General features: G+C 39.6%; 1 protein-coding gene across 6 annotated transcripts in view; it reads right to left on the bottom strand.

Annotated features, from left to right (window-relative positions):
- VTI1A (vesicle transport through interaction with t-SNAREs 1A) overlaps nt 1-12,522 on the bottom strand; it is a 324,045-nt gene that overhangs the window by 166,075 nt on the left and 145,448 nt on the right. The gene's annotated exons all lie outside the window — the stretch shown is intronic.

Here is a 12,522-nt window from a genome sequence, read left to right as displayed (position 1 = left end):
TTTTAAAATGCTGATTCATTTGCTTCAATGTTATAATTTCACCAAATGTTTTTGGGAGATAAGATCTATATCTAGTATACTTTTTATTTATGACATTAAACTGTTTAAAAACAGCACTGGAAAAACAAACTTGTTTTGCAAGAACTAAGACAAAAGGAAATGTTAGTATCTCTACTCTAAATCTCTGCAGCAGAAAATATGAAAGAAATAGAAAATTTCTGCCTGCCTTTGGGTGTTGAAATACATTGGTGCTATGATTTTTCAAAGATCCTAAGAAAGGTTTAAAATACGGAAGCTCAATCTACTTAACAGTAAAGTTAAATATTTTCTTATAATATCACTGAAAAGCATTGTAGGGAATTTTATGTAAAAGGTTCGATTTCAAATAATGAAAATATATATTTTTTATTCTTGATTAGTCTTTCCTGCTCCCACTAAATGTTTAGGGGGGGTGTTAGAAGATAAAATAACTAAATATTTATGATGTCATTAGAAGATAAACTTAAAATTTTTTCGTTTGTTTGTTTAGGAATTTGCCCCCTATAGCAAGTCAAGATACTTCTGTCTTCCTTTGAACCTTTCAGCATATTTGTCCAGCATGATTTTTTCATTCTCTTTTATCCCCCGGGCTCTCAATGCTTAAATAGCTCCCTCCCCTGTACAGCTTTGCACCCATATCGATCAGCCTAGGCTGGAAGTGACTACGAGGCATTTTCAATAATCAGCCCAGCTGTTCAGAGAGCTTCTTGAATATAACCCTTAGGTAAACAGCATAATACGCTGAGAACTATCCTGCAGCAACCAGCCCTTCTCGGCGATCTCACAGATTGCTATTAAGGCTTCACTAAACAAAGACCTTAATTCTGATTTTAACAATGGAGACTAAAGGGTAATTCAAACAAATCCCATCTTTGATTCACACATGTAGAAACTATAAGGGGTCCTCCCCCCACCATATGCTTGCTTATCTGATTAATTCAAAAGCATGTGTGTCAAGAAAACCATTTTTAGAGTACCCCAAAGCAACTGTATGCAAGGCAATTTTTTAGGATTACCATTGTAATCCTCACATTCAGATGGAAGTTTATTTACTTAGACCTTATCTATCTTTATGTAATGTATAGCCAAGAAATAAAGGAGCAATTACTTATTTATAATTTTGCATGACTCCTGAATGTCCTCTTTACTGAAGAATTAAATGCTAAAGAGCAAGGGAGACTTTTACATAGCACTGCTAATTGTGATTTCCTGCTGACATGCAACGAGGGAGCCATAACAGAAGCACCGAGAAACGGACACTATATATAAAGTGAAATGTAAAAATAGCGTGAGGTGGCCATGCAGTGAAACCTGTAATGTTCACACCCTGCAGTGGGTGAGGAGTAAACATCATAAAAGTAAATAGCATTCCAAAATAGATGGCACCTATTAAATCTTGTGAGTCCCCAAACTGTTTTGCTTTTAGAAAAAGAAAAACCAAATAAAAGCTAGCTATAAACAATTCCTAATGTTTCTATTGGAACCATTCAAAAAGGCTTTTAGGTCATTCTTTAAGTGAAACACAGTTGTCTGGTTCAAGCTATTCTGAGATGCAGTAAGTACTCTGGGGCCCCTAGGTTCTGGAAGAATACACTAGTCTTCTGATAAATGAGAAATCTGAAATGCTTCCTGGGTTTATGACCCACCTCAAATACCATATCCATGACAGTAAATCAGTGACCCTGTTTTGATTTTCTTTTCTTTTGGTTGTTATTGGTTTTGTGTTGGTTGTTTGTTTTCTCTTTATTTTAGGAGAGAATAATTGGCCCCTAGCATTTAATTTATACCTACTGTGCCCTGTAATAATTATGCCAAAGAACAAAAGACAGTCTCTTGCCCCTGATGGAGTTCATAATCTATGGGGAAAAAAGGGACTCTGCCTTCATCTCGACATTAGGGTTCAATGGAGGAAGAAAATTAACAAGTGATGACAGTAGGTACAAATAACAGTGTTAAGCAATATTAATTGCAATCGTGTAGTGCTATACATAGCCCTGATATTGAAAAAAAAAAAATCCAAACACATGAGTTGGTTACAAAATGCCACTACCTGAAGCTTTATCATCATTAAGAGAAACAAGCAGTGGGGTTTGAAACAAGCAGTGGGGTTTGAAAGACATTTGTCCACACATGAATCTCTGTAGCCTGTCAACTGTGAGCCAAGCACTGTTCCCACCCTCAGATCTTTCTCCCTTCCTCATCTCAACCTGTAAGTGTTGGCAGTTCAAGTTCTTACCTCGTATTTCTTCCCCACATTCTCCAAGTAATCTCCTTCAAGATCCTCATTCACTTCCATCATGTTTAAATATCATCCCTCTTTCTATGCTTAATCTGTTTTAGCCTATTTCAAGTTTTACTTCCTATTTCCTATTAGATGCTGGATATTTCATCCTGGTGGTATCACCGATTACTTAAATTCAACAAATACAAAATGAAAACCCATCTTCTCACTATGTGCCTCTTCCCATCAGGGAAGGGTAGGAAAATCAAGGTGGGGGGGTCTCCCAGGACTGACACATATCAATTCATTTGAAATCTCCCTTTATTTTGCTTCCCATTTTGAACCTTCCTCTGAAATATCTCTCCTTTTTGCTTCTTCTTTTCCATTCCTGCCATGGTGACCGCTCACACCAACTCGTGCCTGCTTCCTTATTGGTGTCCTTGTCTCCAACCATCAATACATCCTGATTGCTTAATCTGCCTAAACCACCAGTCTGGTCATGCTCAGAACCCTTTAATTGCTCACCAAGTAAAATGCAGGCCCTAAGCTAGTGTTCAGAAACTTTCAGAAATTGGGCCTAAATACTCTTTCAGGCTTCTCTTCGAATTATCTCGGGCATATAGATCAGGTTCTACTCCGGGGTTTCTTAGCCTTGGTACCTACTGATGTTTGGGGCTGGATCATTCTTTGTTGGGTGGGAGAGTCTGTCCTGTGCATTGTAAGATGTTTAGCAGCGTTCCTGCTCTCTACTGACCAGTTGCCAGTAGCAGCCTTTCTCCCAGTTGTGACAACCAAAAACGTCTCCAAACACTGCCACATGTCCCCTGGCGGTCAAAACCAGCCTTGGCTGAGAACCACTGTTCCAGTCACACTGGACGGGGGCCCCTCTGAGCCTTTATCCATATGATTCCCTGTCTGAAACACCTCTAACAATCTCTACTCCTTAAAATCCTGCTCACTGTTTCTAGTTCAGCTAAAACACTGTATATATCACGAATTCTTTTGCATTTGCCCCTGCCAAAGAGATCTCTTTCTCCCAAACTCCTAAGCACTCAGTCTTGCCTGGACAGGATTCACCTGCCTACTTTATCCTCCCTACCAGAGTGCAAGCCGCTTGAGAGCAGGATCTGTGTCCCTCTCATTCCCCCAAAGGGATCGGCACAGTGCTATGAGTGAGGGTGCCCCCAGCTTTCTAAACCTTGCAGTTGTAAGACAATGGCAAGAGAGTCACAGAATGAGCTTCTCTACTTGCTCATTACCAAGGGCAAGGAAGAAGGGCACAAATCTTGACACGCAATCTAGGGTTCACACCCTGGAGAAACAGGCGGTCAGATTCTGAGGGATGGATTACAAATTGATGGCAAACTTAATGAGGAGCAGACAAAACTGTGTAAGAAGGCTTAAGTGTCTTCTGGAACAGGTATATATGGCAGGTATATAAAAAAGTCATTAGAAAGTTTACAATGAAGATAAGGATGTGGAAGATTGAGTCAAAAAAGACAATTACATAGAAGGTTTTTCAACAGCCTGTCTAATGAAGAACTGAGTGATTAAGACAAATACCCTGACCAGCTACCTGGTTACAGGGAAATAAATCTTAGAAAGCAGATTCTCTAGAGAGCTCAGGCACTTTACATTTAGTTTTTAAAAGCGGAAAAGATGAAATTTGTGCTTAGTTTTGTGGTGTATGTATGTATGGATGGATGGGGGTACTTGGAGGGAACGGTATGCTATTGATAAACTTTGGAGAAAGAAACCATCTGTACTGTCAAGTGACTTAAAACTCGAGGCACAATCTGAAGCAAGAATTAAACAGCACCGTGTAGTGCAGTCAACACCATGAGAGAGGGTGCCTTCAGGGCAACACACACTGCTGCTAGAAACACCAACCCGAAAATGGACAATCAGGATCTCAAAAGAGATGAGTCACCCAGAGGGTCTCTGTAGGACCAGCCTCGGTTCTTAGCCTTGAACCAATGTGGTCTTGCCACGAGCAAGGAAAAGGCTGCACAGCTCCACAAAGTCAATTCCAAATACATAAGCCACTGGAGCATATTTCCTACAGAATAAAGACTGAAAAGAAAATGAAGGCTGAGGAATGAAAGTAAAGGCGCAACAAAAATGTTCACGTAGCCGATCTTGCATATATACTTGCAAGTGAAAGGGAAGAAAGGCCCATCCCTGGAAAAAAGATGTCTGGATAAACCACTAACAAAGGAAGTCAGGAAGACCCCTTCATTTCTAATTATGAGTTAACTGAGATTGTTTTCTTTTGTGAGCTGACGGTCCTGACATTTTGGCTTTTTTTTTTTTTAATTGATTTCAGAGAGGAAGGGAGATGGAGAGAGAGATAGAAACATCAATGATGAGAGAGAATCATTGATCGGCTGCCTCTTGCACACCCCACACTGGGGATCCAGCCTGCAACTTGGGCATGTGACCTGACCGGGAATCCAACCATGACCTCCAGGTTCATAGGCCGACACTCAACCACCCAGCCATGCCAGCCATGTGACATTTTGGCTTTTAATTTGGCCTAGAACCATCTTGATAACATTCTTCAATTACATCAATTTAGTAAACTGCTAGACGCAAGCTCTTATGTCCATGAAACTAGAGAGAAGCTGGGCGGCCCAGGAACAGGGATAAAATGGGAGAGGCATTTACTGAAGTTTGGCTAAAGAGTCAAGGGAACTTCTGAGTGACACATTTGTATAATGCCAGTGCTCTCGGGATGAGGGATATTACTGTCAGGGGCAACGTCCTCATTATGGTCCTCCACTCTCTTCCCTGACTGCCTCTGGGCTGCTCAGATATTCTGCTGTGTTGTCCCAACCCTTGGGCTTTGCTTGCGGTGTCTTTGGGTCAGTGATCTTTTCTTAGTCACATGCTGACATGAGGTGAACAGAAATTATGGGATCTGCAGTGCTCCCAACAGGCTTGAATGAGGAGAGCAGCTCTACCTGGGAGAGTTCAGAGATTTCCTCATAGGATTCTGGTGAAGCACAAAGCACAGAATTTACTTACAGGGCTTGGCCCAGTGCCTGGCACATCGGGAACGCTCAATAAACATTAGCTCACATTCCTCTCACTGTTATTATGTAAGTCCCTATAATTCTCCATGACCCACCATATGCTCTGGATGATGCTGAAGACCCAGAAAAGCGACTCTCATCCCCCTCAGACCTCTTTTTTATAACAAAAGTTTTTCATGCCTCTTTACCATCTTGAAATGAAATTCAGAGCTAATATAATCTCCAAACACACAATTATTTTTTCCCTATCAGTAATTACTTTTTTTTTTATTATTTAAAGTATTACAAATAGTACATATGTCTCCTTTTTTTCCCCATTGACCTTTCTCCGGCCTCCCCAACTCCCAGCACATGCCCTCACCCCACACACAATTATTTTTAAAAATCAACATGATGTCCTAAGTACAATATAAAGAAAATATACAGGAAAATAATTTATAATAAAATGTATACCTTCTTCTTTTTTTTTTTAATCCTCACCCGAGGATATTTTTTCCATTGATTTTTTTTTTTTTTCTTTTAGCAAGTGGAAGGGAGGGAGGAGAGAGGAGAGAGACACATTGATTGGTTCCTCCCATTTGTATCCCGACTAAGGCCGAGGATCGAGCCTGCAACCGAGGTACGTGGCCTTAACTGGGAATCAAACCAGCTATCCTTCAATCCATAGGTCAATGCTCTAACCACTGAGAAAAACCAGCCAGCCCTAAAATGTATTTCTATATGTAAGTGTGTAGTACTACTATACTAGCAGAGATAGCAAGGTAGGTATATGTTTGTACCTATGTATAAAATTAACATAAATGTGACAGCCACATATGCAATCCAAAACCTGTGCATTCTAATGATGACTCAAATACCATAATGGAATTACCATGAACATTGTACTCCAAACTTCCCACTGCTCCTCATTCCCTGTTCTCCGGTAGTTAGCAGGGACCAGGTACTAGTTCTGACCAGTGGGCTATGGTCAGAAATAATGCGCCTCCATTTTGGGCCACACCATCGAAGAGCTCGTGCAAAGCCTGCCCACCCTGCCCGAGGTGGCTGGGGACAGCCCCCATGATGGAGTCCGTCAGGCTGAACCCGATTAACTATGAGAGGAGCCTCCTGCCAATGCTCAATGGACTTTCAGCATAAACAAAAAATAAACCTTTGTGTGTTAAGCCAGCAGGATTTCTAGGTTAATTTGTTTCTGTAGCACGACTCTGCCTATCCCTCAGTGGTGACCAGCTCTTTTAAATTAGTGGATTGAAAACTACGCCAAAAAATACTTAGTGTTTATATGGGAAACTAGGTTCAGATGATTATAAACAGCGTTTTCACCTACATAAATGACCTGTAGGACATTTGAGAGTTCGGGTAGGCCTGGGGCTGTCTGTGTTGTGAAAGAATGTCCAAGCATTGCAGAATGTTTATTATTCTTGACTCTTAGCATTGGGACAACCAAAACACCCCCAACGAAGGTTCAAAACTCCCCTTAGAGGAATAATACCTCCAGGCCAGTAACTTAGAGATAAGATCAACGAGGACTTGACTGGCAAAGTGGATTGTGAAGTTTCATCAAAGGTCACGGATCATAGTATCTTAGAAGACTGAATGAACCTCAAGAACATTACACTAGGAAGCCAGACACATAAGGTCACATATTATATGGTTCCGTTTACCAGAAATATCCAGAATAGATAAACCCACAGAAACAGAAAGAAGTTGCTGGTGCCAGGGGCTGGGTGGAGCAGGGAAAAAGGGAGCAATGGCTTAATGGGTATGGGGTTTCCTTTTGGGGTGATGCAAATGTTTGGAACTAGACAGAAGTGATGGTTGCCCAACATTGTGAATGCACTTCAGTGCTAATGATTTATATACTTTAAAATGGTTAATTTTGTTTTGTGAGTTGTACCATTAAAATTAATAAACAAGGCTAAGAATAATAGTCTTTTCTCTATATTTCAAGCTTATAGATTTCAGTCCTCTAACATACTAGAGGGCAGCACAGCACTTTTCCATATGCTTTCTCATACTGTTGTTACAGATATCAGTTTGTTCCTTTTCATTTTCTGGTTATTGTGAAGAAAGTGAGTGGACGCCATAAACGTACAGTGAACAAAAGCTTATGGGGATTGATTATAGGCTGGAAAGAGAATCCAGCCACCTCGAAGGGGGTCGAGTGATTTCCTTCCATTAGCTACTGCAAGCTAAAGGCTGTGTTCTGCAGAATAGAAATATGGCATGGAAGTCAGATGAATGGAGGTTCAAATCCCAGCTCCATCACTTAGTAGTCATATAGTTGTAGCAAGTTAGTCAAATTCTCTGAGCTTCAGTTTCCCCAATGAAACAGGGAATAGTAACACCTACAACACAGAGTCATTGGAGGGATTAATTGCAATGATGTAGATAAAATGCTTGTAACAAAACCAGGTCCCCACTAGGAAATTAACCCAAGTTCCGTGTACCTTCAAGGGCACTACTTTCCTGGGGAGCTCACCAGTGGTGCCTCGAATGGCCCTCAGAGGCCAGAGGCTTGACTTGACCCGGGCTAGGGATTTCCCTTCTGAAGCTGAGGACATATTCGGCTCCAGGAAAGAACTTCAGAGTGAAGATTTTCTTTGTTCTCTGACTCCATGGGGTGCTCTGCTATGCTGTGCGGATCAGAAAGTGGGAGGATTGGGCAGAATACCTTATGCATATGCATGTGTTTATGAAATAACAAGTCTCTGCAGAAGGGAACCCCCCATGTAATCACGTCTGTCAGAAGAAAGACTCTCTGGAACCTTCATCTTTTGATCAATGGGGAACTAAGCAGGCATTTTAGGAAAAAACAAACACCTTTAGGCACAATTAGTGTGTTTCTTTAATACATTGTGGCCCTTCTCACCTCTACGCTCAGTTTTAATAGTATAAAACGATCTTTTAGAATAAATACTGGAAAACTTGTCTTCATTTAAAAACAATCCAGCAGTCACACAACCGTACCCTGTGCTCCACAGAAGGATTTATGGATCGCACAGGGCAAGCGTGGGAGACGAAATTCACGTGAGGGTGAAAACAAGGAAGGCCAATAGACTGATCTGCATCTAAACCACCAAAATTTTAGGCAAATTATCCAGGTTGTTTTTTTTTTTTTAAAAAAATAGCAAAGTTACTAAATCCTGTCACTTAAAACTGAGCAAGCTTAATTCAATGCTGCTTTAGCCCGTCTTGAAAACTGGGGAGCAAATGAAAACATTTTAACTATTAAACGGCTGCTATAGAGACTCATTTTCAAAGAACAATTCCTGCATTAAATAAACATTCATTCCGAAATCACAGAGTGTTTTACACTGGACACACGCCCTTTCCTATGGGAAGCTTAACTGGAGCGCCGAGTTAGATCCTTATTTTTCAAGGATTCTGTTTCTTCTTAATTCCAAGGTGAGGAAAACACAGGTAAGCCTCCAGTTATAAGCCCTGTCTTTTCCCAAGAGCTTAGTGGTGGTGACACAGGGAATGGGAAGAATGAAAGAGATCTGAGAAACAGTGTGGAAGAAAAACAATTTTTTTTTGGTTCCCTGTGAAAATCCAAAGCAGTCTCCTGGGCGTGGTAAAGAGAAGGAGGGCCTAAGAGCTTTCTGGTGCCCTGTCCCTGAGGGGGAGTGTGAAGCTCGCGTTCAAACACTCCCCATGCACAGGACTGACCTGAAGCCCTGAGGACACCACTGGGCACATATCCAGGGGTTCAGAGCAATGGACCATGAAGAAATGGTATGGTGGGTTGTTCGTGATAAAGTGAGGTACTAGCAATAGAAAGGTGATGTGAGAGTGAATGGGTTTATTCTCAGTTTGGCTTATAAGACAGGTACCAAAAAAAGGCACTGGAATTGGGTAACATAAAATGAAAGCTGGGATATAAACACAAAAAAGTCACATGCATTAAACAAACAAACAAACAAAAAAACTGGAAGGATATACACCAAAATGTTAACAATGGTTATTTCTGGGTAATATAGTTATATACGAATTTTATAATTAAGGAAAAAATTTAATAAGAAAACTTTACAATTGGAAGATGAAATATAGTTTGGATTAAATACTTTTGGATCCAAGAACAACATAAAGGCAGAAGCAGTGAGGAATAAATGGATGATCCAATTCTGAGAGAAGACATCATAAAAATAAAACCAACCCACACAGAAGCCATTCCTACAGATAAGAACTAGTGTCTGTGCAGTTGGTTGAATAACTTTTAAAACATGGAAAAGAGTAAAAATATGATCTTTTATGATAAACACATGATTTAGAATTTTTTGGTGGCCTAATTTAAAATAAAAAAAAATGATTAAGGAACTCTTACCTCTACATGTAAAATAATACTATACATTTTTGTACCCCAAGATCTGGTTTCTTCATTCTTGAACAGTAATTTTGTATTTGATTGATATAATCCAAATAGTTAAAATAATCTCACTTTGCAATAGAACTAGAACATTAATCTTATAATACCTAAGTATCAAGATTATGATCCATGGAATTTCATGCAGCATTGTTTGCAAAGGTAAAATGTATAGAAAAAATTGTCCGAGTTGACTTTGGGTGCTGAACACACAACACAATATACAGATTATGTATTATAGAATTGCACACCTAAAACCTATATAATTTTATTAATCAACGTCATCCAAATAAATTCAATTAATAGAAAAAAAGAAAAGTTGTCTGAAAATATATAAATGTTTAAATTATGGTACATATTATGATATACTAAGCAGACACTAACAAAAGAATAACTTGGTTCCACACATACAGACACTGGAAATATGTCTATAATTCATTGTTGAATAGAAAAAGCAAGGTACAGGACAGTAGGCATAATGTAATCTAGTTCTGTTAAAAGAAAAGAGTGTGACTTTGCACACATAATCCAGGAGGAACTTGGCCTAGATGAGCACAGGGCTCATTCTCGAATTGCATTCTGGTCTCTGCCAAGAAGTCATCCGAGGGAAGCTTTCTTGAGCACCAGAGGTTGAGTAGAGCCCCTGGATTCACTATATCCCTTTGTGCTTTCTTTATTTTCCCCTGGAGCATGCATCACTACCACACTTTATTACATTTTTATTGATTTATTCTCTGTCTCCCGATTAGGATGTAGGTTCCATGAGAAGGGGGACCTTGTCTGGTCACTGTTGTTTCCTTGTACCAGTTCTGGTGTACAGTGGATGCTCAGATATGTGTTGAGTGAATGAATAAATAAGTATAAATATACATGTGCTTATATATACACATATGCATGTGTGTATATATGTATTTATATACATAAATATATACTTACATATAGATAAAACATATAAGTAAATAGAGAAAAAAATCTCATAGAGTGTGCTCACCAAATGTAAATAGTGGTTATTCTTGAGGAGTGAGAGTAGGAGAGATGAAAGGGCAGGGGGAAAGCGAGGGGCATTTTTATTTTAGATCTTTCTATCTTGTTTAAAGAATTTACAATAAGGAAGAATTGTGTTATAATTAAAAACCCCACAAAAATGATTGTCATATAAGGACTAGTGTTTGTAGAGCCTACTTAATTGCTTTAAAAATATGCCTGGTGAATACATTTAGGTATCTCTAGTTTTTTAACCAGGTTGATCAACTGAAGATAACAATCCTATATAATAAAAGGCAAATATACAAATTGTCCCCTCAGGAGTTTGAATGACCAGGAGTTCAACTGCTCGCTATGATGTGAGCTGACCACCAGGGGGCGGGGTGGAATGAAGGAAGCCCTGGCCAGCAGCCGGCAGCCCCTAGGGACCCTACCCATGCACAAATTTCATGCACTGGGCCTCTAGTCAATTATGATTTCAATCTCTTGACTTTAGGTAGTGGTTCTCAAACTGCAGTGTGTATAGAATCTCCTGCCCATTTTGTTAAAAAATATAGACTCTCAAGGCCTATCCCAGATATTCTAAATAGGGATGGGTAGCAGGATTTTGTATTAAAAAAAAAAAATCACCCAAAATGACTGCCTCCAAGCTCACTATTTGAGAAACTGGTTCAAGATGGAGCTGAGACAGGAAAGACCGAATCAACACGTATTTAATGAGGACCGATTACGTGCCAGCAATTGTGGCATAATTGACATTAGCGAAGTTTAATTAATTGGTTATTAGTGGATGAGTGTTTCAGCTAGCTGCATTTGCAACTCATTTGTAAGTGGTTCATCACCATAACAGTAGGAATACCTTGGAAGTGAAAAGTTATGATGCAGGTTTTGTGATTCTGTTTGTGGGAATTTTTGAATAACATTTCACTTAATGAAAGTATTACATTGTGCCTGCATCTGCTCGTATGGGGGATGGATATGTAAAACGAAGGCCAGAATTTATCCTGATGCTCATTAGGAGCAGTGAACTGCCAGATGGGAAGCCTTAGTTCTAGCTCCTTATGACCATTACATGTCCTTTCAGATGGACTCAGTTTTCCAATTCGTAAGCTGTGAGCCTTGACCCAGGTGACTATAAGATCTCTCCTGGATCCTTCAATCTATTTCTTTGTGCTACTTATGATACTTCTGTCAAAGGTGCTTCCATATGCAATGCTGATGCATTTTTAATAGTCTTTTACACTCATTATATTTACCAAATATAGGTATACTAGTATATGCACAGGTTATTAACACACCCAAGTCACCTATATGTATTTTGCCCTTATTTTATTATAAAACACATTAAAGTAAACAATTTCAAGAGTTTAAGTGAAAAATAATTTGGGGATGACTTGGTCAAAAAGGTTTCAGAAACTTCTCACTCAGACTTAAAACAGCAGCAGCAAACCAGTGATAGAGATCTCAAGGTTCTGAGTGATGTTCAGTACCCTAAGATGGTATGTGGAGTCTTTATCTTTTCCAGTGTCATATTCATACATCATTTACAAGGATTTATCCTAATAACAGCTCTTCAAAAAAAAAAAGTGAAAAGGTATTTTTAAAAAAATCACCCTTCCCAGGAATCCTAGCAATCTCTAGGTAAAACGAATCACTGGCAAATACACATTGCCACCCACGAAGATTTCAAAATATCATCCTGAGAACAAGGAGACACACAGCACATTTCATACATTTTTCCCTTCACATTTCAGTCTAGAGTCTAGACTAATCAGGGGGCTCGCACTGCCCTGCTGCCAGAATACCCCATATTCCATTTAGCGTTGCTGATGATGCAGAGAAAGGACATGAAAGATGTGGGATGCCTCAAGAGGACG

Source organism: Myotis daubentonii, chromosome 13, assembly GCF_963259705.1.
Source record: "Myotis daubentonii chromosome 13, mMyoDau2.1, whole genome shotgun sequence".
NCBI lineage: Eukaryota > Metazoa > Chordata > Mammalia > Chiroptera > Vespertilionidae > Myotis > Myotis daubentonii.
The sequence above is the reverse complement of the archived record's forward strand: the minus strand, read 5'-3'. Positions and strand labels throughout refer to the sequence as shown.